Source organism: Schistocerca gregaria, chromosome 7 (genome assembly GCF_023897955.1).
Source record: "Schistocerca gregaria isolate iqSchGreg1 chromosome 7, iqSchGreg1.2, whole genome shotgun sequence".
Lineage (NCBI taxonomy): Eukaryota > Metazoa > Arthropoda > Insecta > Orthoptera > Acrididae > Schistocerca > Schistocerca gregaria.
Window position 1 is genome coordinate 84,467,663 of NC_064926.1, and position 15,108 is coordinate 84,482,770.

Here is a 15,108-nt window from a genome sequence, read left to right on the forward strand (position 1 = left end):
GGTTAGTATCTGAAAGAGTACAGGAGGTAAGAAAACTACCATCCCATTTCTACTTTTATCTATCTGACATACCGCACACGGTACCTTCCCCAGAAATTAGCTTCAAAACCGCATTGTGAAGAAACAGGTATCTCCCGTTATCATGAATTGCGACTTTTCTTTCCAAAAACGCATCAAATTTTTAGATAGCTCAGGACTTCCAACTACGTTCCGGACTGCATAGAACAGCTACAGCTCTGTAACGTAGAGTTGCTGAATTCCCGATTTATAAAAGGTTTACCATCTATGCTACCTGACGTGTGCTGCCTTATCAGATCTACTATTCACCCAGACCATTCTTTCAAAGCGCCTGTGGAAGTCTGCTAAGAAACATGTGAAGAGTACAATTAAGAAAACCAAATGTGTCAGTAGGTTGTATGGAATAATCAGAATAACATGGATCGACGTGGACGTGTGACAGATTGTGAGAACTAAGCTACCGTATTCGCACAAAACATTAATCTCCCTCAAGAGACATCACCACAATAATAGCCTCAATTTCGTGAGAGTTCTCATGTTTCTTCAAGTATGCCGTATCCAGCTCAAGCGACTAAGTGATGACTAGATACCGGGAAGCTACCATACTGGGCAGATGTTAATTATCAGTTTTCACCGACCCTTCCCAGCGATGTCAGAAATTCTATATTGGATTCCGATCGCGTGATTTAGGAGACCTGTCCAGGTACAATAGAGTGTGTCACAGTTCTTCAAACGTGTGAGAGAAGTCCGGTGAGCACTGCTACGCCCATCTTGGAAACTGGTAATGTATACACCACACTTATTACGAAGATGTAGGAGAAACGGCAAGAGATAGTTGCCGAAAATGTCGAGTTATACATCCAGATTCATCTTCCCTGTAGCCTGAAAGAGTGGGTCCTAATCGGGGTATGAAAAATACCCACAAAACGTGACTGTACAACCTGTGGCCAAACTTCAGCCTATGCATACTGCAGGTTCAGGAGATCATCGGGCAGCCGATGCCGTGGTCGCCCCACATATTTTAAAAAGAGGAGAAATCACAACTCCTCGGTTATCTCCACATCCCTCCAGTCAGCCACTGTCCAGTTTCTGTGTTCTTTGCTCAAAATTCAAGACGTGCAACTTTATACGCACCTGCGAGTGATGAGATTTTGCGAGGTTCCAAATTTCCAATGTCCATTGTATGCACTGTACTTCATATTGTTTGCCTGAAAACTGGCCATGACAGACCTGCGATCACTGTCCGCTGCGGCTCATGCCCGGTCTGAAACCGATAGTATTCGACAAGGCGTGGCACTCGACACCAGGGCCAAGGCGTTTATGCATTTTTCCAGATACTGTTCTTACAACGTATTACATGGTTGCAGGTGGTACGACATTCCTTGCGGACACATTGGACAGCCTGAGATGATACAGTGACAAACTGGACAACTTCAATAGCGGTAGCTTCTTCCTGCCATTTTATCACGTGTCTAAGTCGGTTCATAGTGTGAAGGCAGGGATACTACGAAAGTAGTTTATTATGTCTGAAGCAACATGTATCCAATTAATCATGAAAGTAGTAGGTATATACCGGATAAAAAACAGTCATGGTGGAATTACATGGTTTCTTTCATAACACTAGTACAAAGTAAGGCGTTCGCATTTCCGGAATGGAAATTAGTGTAAGCACTAACTATCCCTTTGTGTAATTGCATTGTTAGCACTTTTTTAACCTCCGTTCTTCCTAATTACCTCAAAACGTCGCTACGGCATCGCTATTGTTAGAGTTTGTTGTTCTTGCAGTGTAATTGTCATCCACTTTTTTCGTATCACTCTTTTCAGCTCACATATGGCCTCAGACTGCCTTCTACTGCAATAAACACGCTCTGGAAGTACTCCCCAAAGGTTCTCTACGGGGTTCAAATCCGATCGTGCTGGCCAGGGCAATACATCAGCATCTTCATCTTCAAACCACGGTGTTGATTGTGGCAGAAACATGGACAGATGCATTATCTTGTTGAAACACTATGGTTTTGTCCCCTAGGTACATTGTAATCAGTTCTGATTCTAGCATTCTCAGTGTTCAGGCAAGCAATGCGTGTTTTATGTTTAGCGCAGAAAGCTGCCAAGATCATAACTCTTCCACCACCAAAACTTCTGCTTATTCTTACATACTGCCCTGTGATCACGTCAAAAATACTGAAAACCGTCCAGACCATCAAAAGTAAAATTTTTCTCATCACTGAAGATCACTTCATCCCGTTGTCAAGTCGATGACACACATTTTTCAGTAAACAGCATTCTAACGAGTCTATGTTTGCTTGTTACAGCAGGTTTCTGCAGTTGTTTCTTCAGTCCTAGATGTCTGTTAAGTGACAAAATTTGTCGCACATGTCTGACAGTTACTGGCAAATGGAAATCAGTAACAAGATGTGAAGAACACCTGTTTTTGGCCCTTGCATCGTGCAAAAGTAACCATTTCCAGAGGTCTTGTTAGTTTCAACTTTGCCCATATTTTCCGTTCTTCCATATAGTGCGTCCAGTCTAAAGAAATTTTCAATCACTGTGCTGAACGGTTCCATTTCCAGTCGATTTGACGATTAGAGTATTCCATTTCGATGTACGCACCGATTTTTGCTTTTTCATCACAGGTTAACTGTTTTCAGAGTGGCATTCTTACAATCGGTGTTTATGTACACAACATGTCCAGTCACTAACGGTACCTGTTTCCTGTCTGCAGTAAAGACGCGTACTTCCACACTAACTCCACACACAGAGTTTCACCCCGTACCACCTGAATCGTTAATGTCTTGATACATACTGCGTTAGTGACATCAACATACGTAATACCATGTCACTGCATTTCTCGGTATGCTGAATCTCATACTATTGCATATACACTATGCACAAGTATTGCAGCTGCCAAATTTAATTTCCTTACAAATACCCATGTCTTTATACTGATTTCCATTATTCTTTAACCAACTAGTACATACGCACTACTTTGCTAGTATGATTTACAGCAGAGGAGGTGACTAATATTTTAATCGGCCAGCTCGTTAATCCTCCAGTGCATAAATCAAACACTGTCAACGTGATATCAGTATTCTGGTTGAGCGACCACGTGATTCAGGCTACTTGCAGCAGTTGCTCGACCACTCTAGTTTACTTATGACATCCGCTGGAAATCTGGACTACTAGCTCCAGGCAGGATAGGTAAGTTTTGCTTCGTTAATTGGAACCGAGCTGCCTCCACTAGCATACCTAGTCGATTTGCAATTCTAATGAAAAAAAAGTATGATTTATCTGGTTTATGGTCAGTACCACTCCTCTTCCGCTGGCAGTAAAAGTTACTTAAATTAACGCCTTTCTCTAGACACTTGTCTCGTTCTCAGTAAAAACTGGAATTATCGAAGTACCCACGTGTCACAGCACTATATCTGGAGCTCATGTGTGAACGACGGCGCAGTTCTGCGCCATTTTGTCCGGGCTGGTTATTTAATACACAGTCGCGAGAACCTGAAAAATTTATTCAGATGACTCCATTGTCTGCTGACAACAGTGCTCGCCGCTGTTATCTCTAAAAGTCAGGTCGGAAGACCATACAATTAGTTCTTCAGAATATTTCTTCCTAATGAACCGTTTGACACCCAGTGTTGCTTAAAGATGCCATCTAGACTTCCCTGCGGAGTTCGATTTTCATCTATAGATAACCTTAATTTAAATAATAAAACCACTGACGAGTTATGTTTTTTCACGTATATCACAACGTGTTTCGAAAATTTATTCTCATTGACAAGTGTGATTTTCATACTGGATTTTTATATGATGTTTGAGAAAGTGCTGTTCTGTGTTTTTTGCTCTACAGTCGCGTTTTTCTGGTTCTACTGCAATCATAAAATATACATCTTGTGATTTTTTACGTGCTAATGTTTTGAAGTAGTATTTGTTGTGTGTCTACTTGAAGGCATCGTGCGTCCTTCACCTTGCAGAAATCCACATGCAAGAGAGGCACACTGGCTGTCGGTAGATATACAAAAAAGTATTATATAAATCACAAGATGCTTATTTTCTGAGTTCAGTAAAACCATAAAAACACTACTGCAAGGGAAGAGAAACAGAAAGACATACACGAAGACATTACGAAATATATCAGTATAGAAGTTGCTATTGATAATGAGAATAAATTCTCAAAACGAGTCGTGCTATGCATGAGAAAACGTAACTGGTCTAGCCTTTAATTATTTACATCGTAAATGTTACATTAGCAGAGTCTAAAAATACATAGCTTACGATGAATGAAAGAAAAAGATTCATACCCATCTGTAATAAGTCAGGATCGTGCGGAATTTCTCTTAATTACGGAAATATACCATGCCACTTGGTTTTCAATCATCTTTGCAGCTAATTTCGGTTAAAAAGCCCCTGATTCATGTTTTTGGACATTTACGAATTTTATTAGCACTCAGGTGAAGCTTTGGCTCCTGTATATTTCACCGATTATATGTTGATAGTTTCATACGGTACCAGGGATACCACGAAAGTTAGTTTATCTCTAGATGACAACAAAATAATGTAAACAAATCTAATACATAGTCCTGTTTTGTAAAGTTAATGCAATGACATTTAAGATAAGTCCGCTACTTTTTAATTGATTTTCCCGGTTTGTTGTTTAAAAAATATTTAATTTATTTTAAGACATCCGAATCTGTGTCTTTCGTTCTCATAATATTTTCAAACAATTTACACTATCGCAAGCATACGTTCAATCAGGTGCTGGAAGGTTTCTTGGGGAATGGCTGCCCACTCTTCACGGAGTGCTGCACTGAGGAGAGGTACAAGCCCCCTCCATGAAAGAAACGACCACACCATAACACCACCGCCTCCGAATTTTACTGTTGGCACTACACACGGTGGCAGATGACGTTTACCCCTTTCACCATTCCCACAACTTGCCATCGGATGGTAAGACTGTGTACCGTGATTCGTCACTCCACAGAACGTTTCCGCAATGTTCAATCGTCCAATGTTTACGCTCCTTACACCAAGCGAGGCATCGTTTGGCATTTACCGGCATTGTGTGTAGCTTATAAACAGCCGCTCGACCATGAAATCCAAGTTTTCTCACCTCCCGCCTAACTGCCATAGTTCTTGCAGTGGATCCTGCTGCAGTTTGGAATTCCTGTGTGATAGTCTGGGTAGATGTCTGCCTATTACACATTACGACCCTCTTCGACTGTCGGCGGTCTCTGTCAGTCAACAGACGAGGTCGGCCTGCACGCTTTTGTGCTGTACGTGCACGTTTCCACTTCACTATCACATCGGAAACAGTGGACCTAGGGATGTTTGGGAGTTTGGAAATCTCGAGTACAGACGTATGACACAAGTGACCCCCGATCACCACGCTCAAAGTCCGTGAGTTCCGCGGAGCGCAACATTCTGCTCTCTCATGACGTCTAATGATTACTGAGGTCGCTGATATGGAGTACCTGGCAGTAGGTGGCAGCACATTGCACATAATATGAAAAACGTATGTTTCTGGGGGTGTCCGGATACTTTGGATCACATAGTGTATCACCAGCTCTTACGAACTGAAATCTGGACTCGGCTGACCAGGTTACCGTTTTCCAGTCCTGTAGCGTCCAGACGATATGGTCGCGAGCCCAGGAGAGGCGCTGCATGCAATATCGTGCTGTCAGCAAATGCACGCGTGTCGGTCGCTGCCATAGCTCATTAACTTCAGATTTCGCCACACGGTACCATCGGATACGTTCGTGGCACGTAACACATTGATTTTTGCGGTCGTTTCACAGAGTATGGCTTGTCTGTTAGCACTGGCAACTCTCTGAGCAAACGCCACTGCTCTCGGTCATTAAGGTCGACGGTCACTGCGTTGTCAGAGGCGAGAGACGACACCTGGGATTTGATATTATTCTCGGAGCACTTTTGGCACTGTCAATCTCGGAATATTGAATTCCCTAACGAGTTCGGAAGTGGGACGTCCCAGGCGTCTAGCTCCAACTACCATTCCGCGTTCAAAGTCTGCTAATTCCCATAACCATGTCGGAAAATTTTTCACGTGAATCACCTGACAGCAAATCATAGCTCCTGTTATACCTTGTGTATGCGATGTTACTCATCGTTAACCCATGACTTTTGTCACCTTAGTGCGATACTTTAAGACAATACTTCATAACATTTAAATTTATATTTGATGTTAACATAGTTCACTTTTTTAAAAAATCTCCAGTTCGTATTCTTCTTATTTCATCCATCCTCATCTATTTTTCTGCGAAAATCAAAACTCATCTATAACTTTCAGCGTCTCATTTCTTAAACTAATTCACTAAGTGTCATCTGATTCAGTTTTACTACACTCCATAATCCTTGATTCAATTTGGTTGAACATTATACGTGCAAGCTCTTTTCCAGTCCGTTCAACTGATCTTCCTTGCCATGTCTGTCAGAAGTACATGGTTATTAAAGTTTTTATTTCTTCCCCCTGAACTTTGATTTCGTCTCTAGATTCGTCTTTAGTTTCCTTTACTACTTACTCAAAGCGCAAATAGAATAACATCTGGGATAGACTACAACCGTGCCTCACACCCTCTTGGACTACTGCCTCCGTTTCATGTACTTCGATCCATATAACAGCACTCGGTATTAGTTGTAGGTAACGTTTCGTTGCTTGTATTTTATTGCTTCCAGCTTCATACTGTAACACAATCTCCGAGTTCCCTTCGTTTCCCCATATTAACAATGGTTTTATACATCTCATCTTTCAGAATGCCGTAATTTCCCACTGTCTATGCTTCTCATTTATCTCTTAAACTACATTTAAGTGCAAATAAAAGTGTATTATTAATATAATTTTCTTCTGTTGTTGCTTGTTTGTTAATACATTTGATCTCAGAATGTGAATTTCGCTACACATGTAGCTTTGTGCTGAAGAACAGTTACTTCTCGTTAGTCTTTCTACAATCGTGTGTGGTCTCTGCTCTTTTTCCTGCAGCTAGGAATAAGTTTTGTAATTAATCACCGTACCGTGCCGTAATTAGCGTTTAAGTGGAAATTCCTCTTGTCTTTGTCTTACTGTTGTTATATAGGTGGTTTCACTAGTCAGTGGGTACTTCTGATGGCGTCGCATATTAACCTTTCTTCCTGTTCCATACGTTTACGAAGCGCCGTGCGAATAACTGCTTGAATGCTTCTGTGCACACGGCTACTGGTGTAATCTTGTCCACACGGTCCATCCGCAAGCGATACATACAGCGCTGCAGTATAGTCCTCACTCAACAGCGGTTCTCGAAACTATCTCAGTGGGCTTTCGTGGGACTGTTGGCAACTCTTCATGTATTCCTGAGTTTAGGTTTTCAAACTTTCATGACGCTTTCCCGTTAGCCAAACAAACCTACGACCACCTGTTCAGCTCTCCTGTGTATCTGTTGAAAATCCATTGTTAGTCGTGTTTAATATGGGTATAACACACAAACAAGTAAAATTCTACGATGGGTCGCATTAGTGCGTTATTGGCAGTTTCCTTTGTAGAGTGACCAGACGTTCCCAGTAGTCTATCAAATAACCGGTGTTTGCAACAATTTTTTTTACCCGCTGCTGAGCCTATGCTAATCGTTCCACTTCATATCCCCAGAAATTGCTGCAAGCAGGTATTTGTATCAGTTGATCCTAGCTTTAAATCGTTTATATTGTAGTCACAAGATACATTTTTACATATTGTGTAGCAATCTGTTTTACGGTTCTCAACATTCAGCTGAAGTTCTCAGTAATTGTACTACTCTAAAATCTTATCAAGATCAGAGAGAATACTTACGTATGTTTTTGTAGGTAATAGTTATAAATAGCTACCGGTAGTGTGTTTCACAAATACTTAAAATGTGTTAGGTTCCTGTTTCGATCACAGCCACACTATTTTTTTTAAAGTCATTAGTCTTCTTACTTGTTTGATGAGGTACATCACAAATACCTCTCTTTTGCCAACCTCTTCATCTCAGAGTAGCAATTTAACCAACGTCCTCAATTATTTGCTGGATGTATTTCAATCTCTGCCTTCCTTTGCAGATTTTACCCTCTACAGCTCGCTCCAGTACCAAGGAAGTTATTCCCTGATATGTTAACAGATATTCTATCAACCTTACCCTTTTTCTTTTCAGTATTTTATACATGTTCCTTTGATCCTCGATTCTCCGGGGAACCTACACGTTCCTCACCTTAACAGTCCAGCTAACTTTCAATGCTCTTCTGTAGCACCACACCTCCTTCGATTCCCTTCTTCTCCAGGTTTTCCCACGGTCCCTGTTTCACTACTATTAGTACAATGCTGTGCTCTAAACGTACATTCTCAGTAATTTTTTCCTCAAATTAAGGCCTATGTTTTGTACCAGTAGACTTCTCTTGGTCAGGAATGCCCTCTTTGCAGCGCTAGTCTACTTTTTATGTTCTCCTTGCTCCGTCTGTTATGGATTATTTTGTTGACTAGGTAGCAGAATTACCTAACTTCATCTACTTCGTGAACACCAATCCTGATATTATGTTTCTCGTTGTTCTCTTCGATTACTGTTAATCCATATTCTGCACTCACTAGCCTATTCATTTCGTTCTTACATCCTGTTAATTCTTCACTTTTACGAATGATAGCAATGTCATCAGCGAATCTTATCTTTGATATCTTTTCGCCTGCAATTTTAATCCTATTCTAGAACCTTTCTTTTATTTTCGTAGTTCCTTCTTCGATGTATAGATTGAACGGCAGGGACGAAAGACTACATCCCTGCCTTACACCCTTTTCAAGACGAGCACTTTGTTCTTGTTCTTCCAGTCTTATGGTTCCCTCTTGGTTCTTGTGCATATTGTACATTACCTGTCTTTCCCCAGAGCTTACCCCTATTTTCCTCAGAATTTCGAACATCTTGCACCATTTGACATTGTCGAACGCTTTTTTTCAAGTGGACAAATGCTATCAACGTGGCTTGATTTTTGTTTAGTCTCGCTTCTATTATCAATCACGACATCTCTGGTTCCTTTACCTCCCCTAAGGCCAAACTTAACTTCGTCCAACACATCCTCCTCAGTTTTCTTTTCCATTCTTCTATATTTTATTCTTGTTAACAACTTGAATACATGATCTGTTAACCTCATTAAGAAATGATATTCCAACTCGTCGGCTTTTGCAATCTTGCGACTTGTGTTAACAATATTTTTTTCGAAAGTCTGGGATATATCCCCAGACTCACGCATCCTACATGCCAACGTGAATAATCGTTTTGTTTTCTCTTCTACACAATGATTCTAGAAATTCCGATCGAGTTTTATGTATCGCTTCTACCTTATTCGATCTTAAGTCTTCCAATGCTCTTTTAAATTCTGAGTATAGTAGTGGATTCTCTATCTCTTTCCTATCGACTCCTGTTTCTTCTTCTACCATGTCATGAGACAATACTTATCCTAATAGAGGCCGTCAATGTACTCTTTCCTTTGTGCTCTTAATGTTACCACCACTGCTTTTAATTTCACCGAAGGTTGTTTTGTCTTCTTTAAGTTGTGTCAGTCTTGCCGACAATCATTTCTTTTTCAATTTGCTAATTTGTTCACATTTTTTATACATCCATTTCGTCTTAGTCTGCCTGAACTACCTATTTATTGTATTCCTAAGTGATTTTTATTTCTGTATTCCTGAATTTCCCTCGACATTTTTGTAGTTCCTTCTTTCATCCATCAAATTAAGTATTTCTTCTGTTACCCATCGTTTCTTCTTTGTCCCTATGATTCATCTTTCCAGCTTCTGTGATTGCCCTATTAGAGATGTCTGTTCATTTTCAACTGAACTGCTTACTGAACTAATCATCACCACATTAGCTTTACCCTCAGAGAACATCAATAGTTACTACTACTAAATTGTGATACTACTACTAAATTGTGATTTGCATCTATACCTGTGTTGTGTACATAGTTCCGCATAGTCAGCGCGTACACAACTTTCCCACTAGAGCGCGCCCTGCTAAGCACAACAGGGCAGGCGCAGCGCTCGTCCGTCTCCGCAATACGAGATGGCGCTGTCTTAGAGACGGACCAAATTCTGCTTTCGCCGATTTGCTTATTAAGATGTAACGCAGCCAATGAGATTACTGCTAACGTAGAATCTTTTCTCCTCACGGATCACACTCGCGCAGTGATACTTGAATGCTCCAAGTATTATAACGAGTGTACAGACCTCCGATGAGTCAGTCTGCATTTGTCTGTGTCAGTGTGCATTAGTCTGCATTAGTATGTAGCAGTCTATAGTCAAGTTTCAGTCTGCGCCCAATAATATTATCATATTCCTGTACATAGCCATGAAGAGAAATGTATAGATACTTTGTCAATTATCAGAGATATGTGAGAATAAGATTAACGTACCAAGACCAAAGGAACTTCAGATTGTCTATTGTAAACAGCATCCAGAATCAAGTTAAATAATTTCTATGATTTTTATTATTTTAATAAATGTGTGAGAAAATTAATCAAAGTTTTGTTTAAAGTTGGTCACCATCAATCAGATACTCTAAGCATGCAAGTGGCATTTCTATCGTCTGACCTAAGGGCAGAAGATAAACCAAGCCACGATAAGACCACGAGACGTATTACTGACACTCGCCTACTTCGTTAGAGCGACAAGTCAAATAATATGATGGTGTGTGTCTTACAGTACGCACACCACAATCTGCTTCCCAGTACGCCTTAAAATCCAGTAATTGATTTCGAAATCTCTATCTGATCATGATATAATCTAACTGAAATCTTTCCTTATCTTCCGGCCTTTTCCAAGTAAATCTCGGCCTCTTGTGATTCTTTCACAGAGTATTCGCTGTTTCTATGTGAATTTATTGCAGAACTCAATCTTTCTCCTCTCTCGTTCCTACGACCAGTCCCATATTCTGTTGTAGCACTTTCATCTACTCATTCTCCTATACTCGGATTCCAATCCCCCGTGACTATTAGATTTTCACCTCCTATTACGAACTGTACTACCCGTTCAATATCGTCACATACCTTCTCTACTTCTTGATGTTCTGCTTGCGACGTCGGCATGTGTTCCTATTCTACCGTTGTCGGTGTTGGTTTGCTGTCGATTCTGATAAGAGCAATCCTATCTCTGAATAGTTCATAATAAGTCTCCTTCTGTTCTACCTTCCTGTTCGTAACGAATCCAACTCATTTTCTACAGCTGTTGACATTACCCTGACCAGAAATCCTTGTCTTCTGTCCATTTCACTTAACTGACCCCCACCAGGTTCAGATTGATCCTTAGCATTTCCCTTTTCATATTTTATAGCTTTCCTATCATGTTCATACTGCTGACACAATCTGAATAAAAGTTATCAGCAATGGCAATATAAGGTTTCCGGTATAAGTTATCACTGCCATTCTGCCAACGGCCGTGTGAAATAGGGCAGTGGATCGAATAGAGTTTTAAGCCAGCTTGTTGCCCTTGGGGTGAGAAACAGCACCCAAAAGACGGAAGTATACAGACTGACCAACTGCACGAGGATGAGGAAGGCAACGGAAACCACTGCATTGAGGATACACAACATGTATCCACAGAACCTGTGGCCTCTAACTGAGAAAGCGGTGTGATGATATATCTACTGGCAGAAGCAACGACGAAAAGAAATGAGTAACAAAAGAAAGAGTAACGTTCTACGAATAGGAGCGTGGGATGTCAGACGTCTGAACAAGGTGGGAAATTTAGGAAACCTGATAAGGGAAATCGGAACCCCCACTCGAGATGTAGTGTTGGTCAGTCTAGTTAAATGGGAAGACGACAAGAATTTCTGGTCAGATGAGTAGAGGGTAACATCAACAGCAGCAGGAAATGGTGTAACAGCAGTAAGGTTCGTTATGAATAGGAACGTAAGGCAGAGAGTCGCTTATTGTAAACAGTGCAGTGGTAAAGTTGTTTTCATCAGAATCGACAGGAAATCAACACCAACAAGAATAGTTCAGGTACATATGCCGATGTCGCAAGCAGAAGATGAACATTTATATCCATTGGAGCTTAATACCTATAACTGCATCCCAAGTTGTACGCATTTGTACTCAAATAATTACTATCAGTACTCCAGTTTCCTACGCATATAGTGATGAAATGTGCGCTATTAAAACCAACGCAGTCCTAATTCCCATTACCATAACTTTTTCGTACGAAAAAGGTCAACCTAACCTTTTACCAGCCGAAGTCCACTGTTGTCCTACAACTAATCTCCCCTAAGAGCCTCTACATGAACGTTAAACAAGGCGCCGTAATTTTTTACTAGATTCGCCTGCCGCAACTGTTGACCTTCGCTGTGTTGCTCCTCTATAATCCATCTAACCATTCTTAGTGCAGTAGAAGGGGGTTGGTTGAAAAGATGCCGCACTACCTAATTTTTTCTTAGTGATAGACACGTTATGGATCTGCCATTCATTTGCTGTTATCCGTATCGATATCACTTTGCAATGGGCATCCTCAGTACGTTCTGGCGTACCATCTTTACCACAGAGAGTCAAAAGATAATCGGATAGAAAAAAAGCATTTGAGGATAACGAACGGATAATTCACTAGGTACAGGTACATGGTAATTAATAATTTTGTGGGACTGGAATGCGATAGTAGGGAAAGGAATAAGAGACAAATTTATGGGAGAATATGGGCTAGGTAGAAGAAATGAAAGAGGGATTAATGGAGTTCAGGAGTATATTTTAGCTGTTAACAACGAAAACACTGTTCAAAAACCACAAAAGCAGTTGGTATACTTTGAAATGACCCAGATACACATTAATATCCCAGCTGGATTACATCATGGTCAGACACAGATTCTGTAATCTTGGGCATACGCTGGAGCATGTGTAGATTGACTTCACAATTTGGCAATGATGAAGAACAGACCAAAACTTACGAGAAGCTTATGGAAGAAGAGGGACAGTGAAGTACTGAGGAATGGTAGAATGCGTTTGAGTTCTCTAGGCGGTAGTAGACACTGTGTTAATGAATATCACAGTACACAGTTCAGTGCAAAAGGACTGGATAGTTGGACAAAGGAAGATGATGCGAATTCTTCAATTGATCGACGAAAGAAGCAAACAGAGAAACAGAAAGTGCGTTGATGCTAAGGAGAAATGGCTGGAGATAATTTGAAGAAATAGAAAAAGAAATAGTCGTCAGATTGACTGATTCAACATATAGGAAAATCAGGGGGGTCAACATTAAGACGCCAACTGAAATTCCACTGTTAAATAGCGAAATGAGAGAATAGGCAAATCGAAAGATCACGTAGACAGCCTTTGTGGTGAGGGATGAACTATGCAATCAGATGATAGAAGCAAAAACTGGGTGTAACATGGAAGACACAGAAGCCCCCCCCTACTTTTCAGTCAAATGTATTGCATTGCTCGGAACAGCATCAAAGTTCGCCTTCAGCACCTCACCTAGACCAACTGAGTGACACAAAATTAAGGGAACCCTAGTCGCTACTTTTCCACTGTGGCAGTACGCCTCATAACGTGTTAAAAATGATAATAAATAACTTCGCAAAACGCCAAAACTGAAGTCGTAACGAAATAATGTTATTGTGTGAACTTTCAAAAGTATAAATATTATCACTTCTCAGAAAAGTAAAAAATACTCCGTAATCAATATGATCTGCGAATGTAATTGCAATGTCTTTTTTTAATTGCAAAAAGATTCTCTCGCTTCCCTTTTTCTTGTGTAGGGTGCTATTTTTTTTTTGCTACGCACGAAAACGCGTAAGTTTCATGCAATATATAGTCCAAATATATGTAAATATTACTTAAGTGTCTTATCTAATATATCTCGTTGTTGTTGTGGTCTTCAGTCCTGAGACTGGTTTGATGCAGCTCTCCATACTGCTCTATCCTGTGCAAGCTTCTTCATCTCCCAGTACCTATTGCAGCCTACATCCTTCTCAATCTGCTTAGTGTATTCATCTCTTGGTCTCCCTCTACGAGCTATACCCTCCACGCTGCTCTCCAATACTAAATTGGTGATCTCTCGATGTCTCAGAACACGTCCTACCAACCGATCCCTTCTTCTAGTCAAGTTGTGCCACAAGCTCCTCTTCTCCCCAATTCTATTCAATACCTCCTCATTAGTTATGTGATCTACCCATCTAGTCTTCAGCATTCTTCTGTAGCACCTCATTTCGAAAGCGTCTATTCTCCTCTTGTCTAAACTACTTATCGAAAACGTTTCGCCCTTACTTGGTTACACTCCAAACAAATACTTTAAGAAACGACGTCCTGCAATTTAAATCTATACTCGATGTTAACAAATTTTTCTTCTTCAGAAACGCTTTCCTTGCCATTGCTAGTCTACATTTTATATCCTACCTACTTCGACCATCATCAGTTATTTTGATCCCTAAATAGCAAAACTCCTTTACTACTTTAAGTGTCTCATTTGCTAATCTAATTCCCTCACCATCACCAGACTTAATTCGACTAAATTGCTTACCCTCGTTTTGCTTTTGTTGATGTTCATCATTTGGTTCTCTTTTCCCCAAAGGTCTCTTTAATTTTCCAGTAGGCGGTATCTATCGTACCCTAGTGAGACAAGCGTCGTCTAGCCATCCATGCTTAGCCATTGTGCACTTCCTGTCGATCTCATTTTTGAGACGTTTGTATTCCTTTCTGCTTGCTTCATTTACTGCATTTTTATATTTTCTTCTTTGATCAATTAAATTCAATATTTCTCCTGTTGCCGAAGGGTTTCTACTAGCCCTCGTCTTTTTACCTATTTGATCCTCTGCTGCCTTCACTACTTCATCCCTCAAAGCTACCCATTCTTCTTCTACTGTATTTGTTTCCCCCATTCATGTCAATTGTTCCCTTATGGTCTCCCTGAAACTCTGTAGAACCTTTGGTTCTTTCAGTTTATCCAGGTCCCATCTCCTTCAATTCCCACCTTTTTGCAGTTTCTTCAGTTTTAATCTACAGTACATAATTAACAAATTGTGGTCAGAGTCCCCATCTGCAATGTGGTATAGGGGCAGCGTCTTTGATTCATAATCAAATCGTATTTGGTCCTGGGTTCAATCCCCACCACTGCCTAAATTT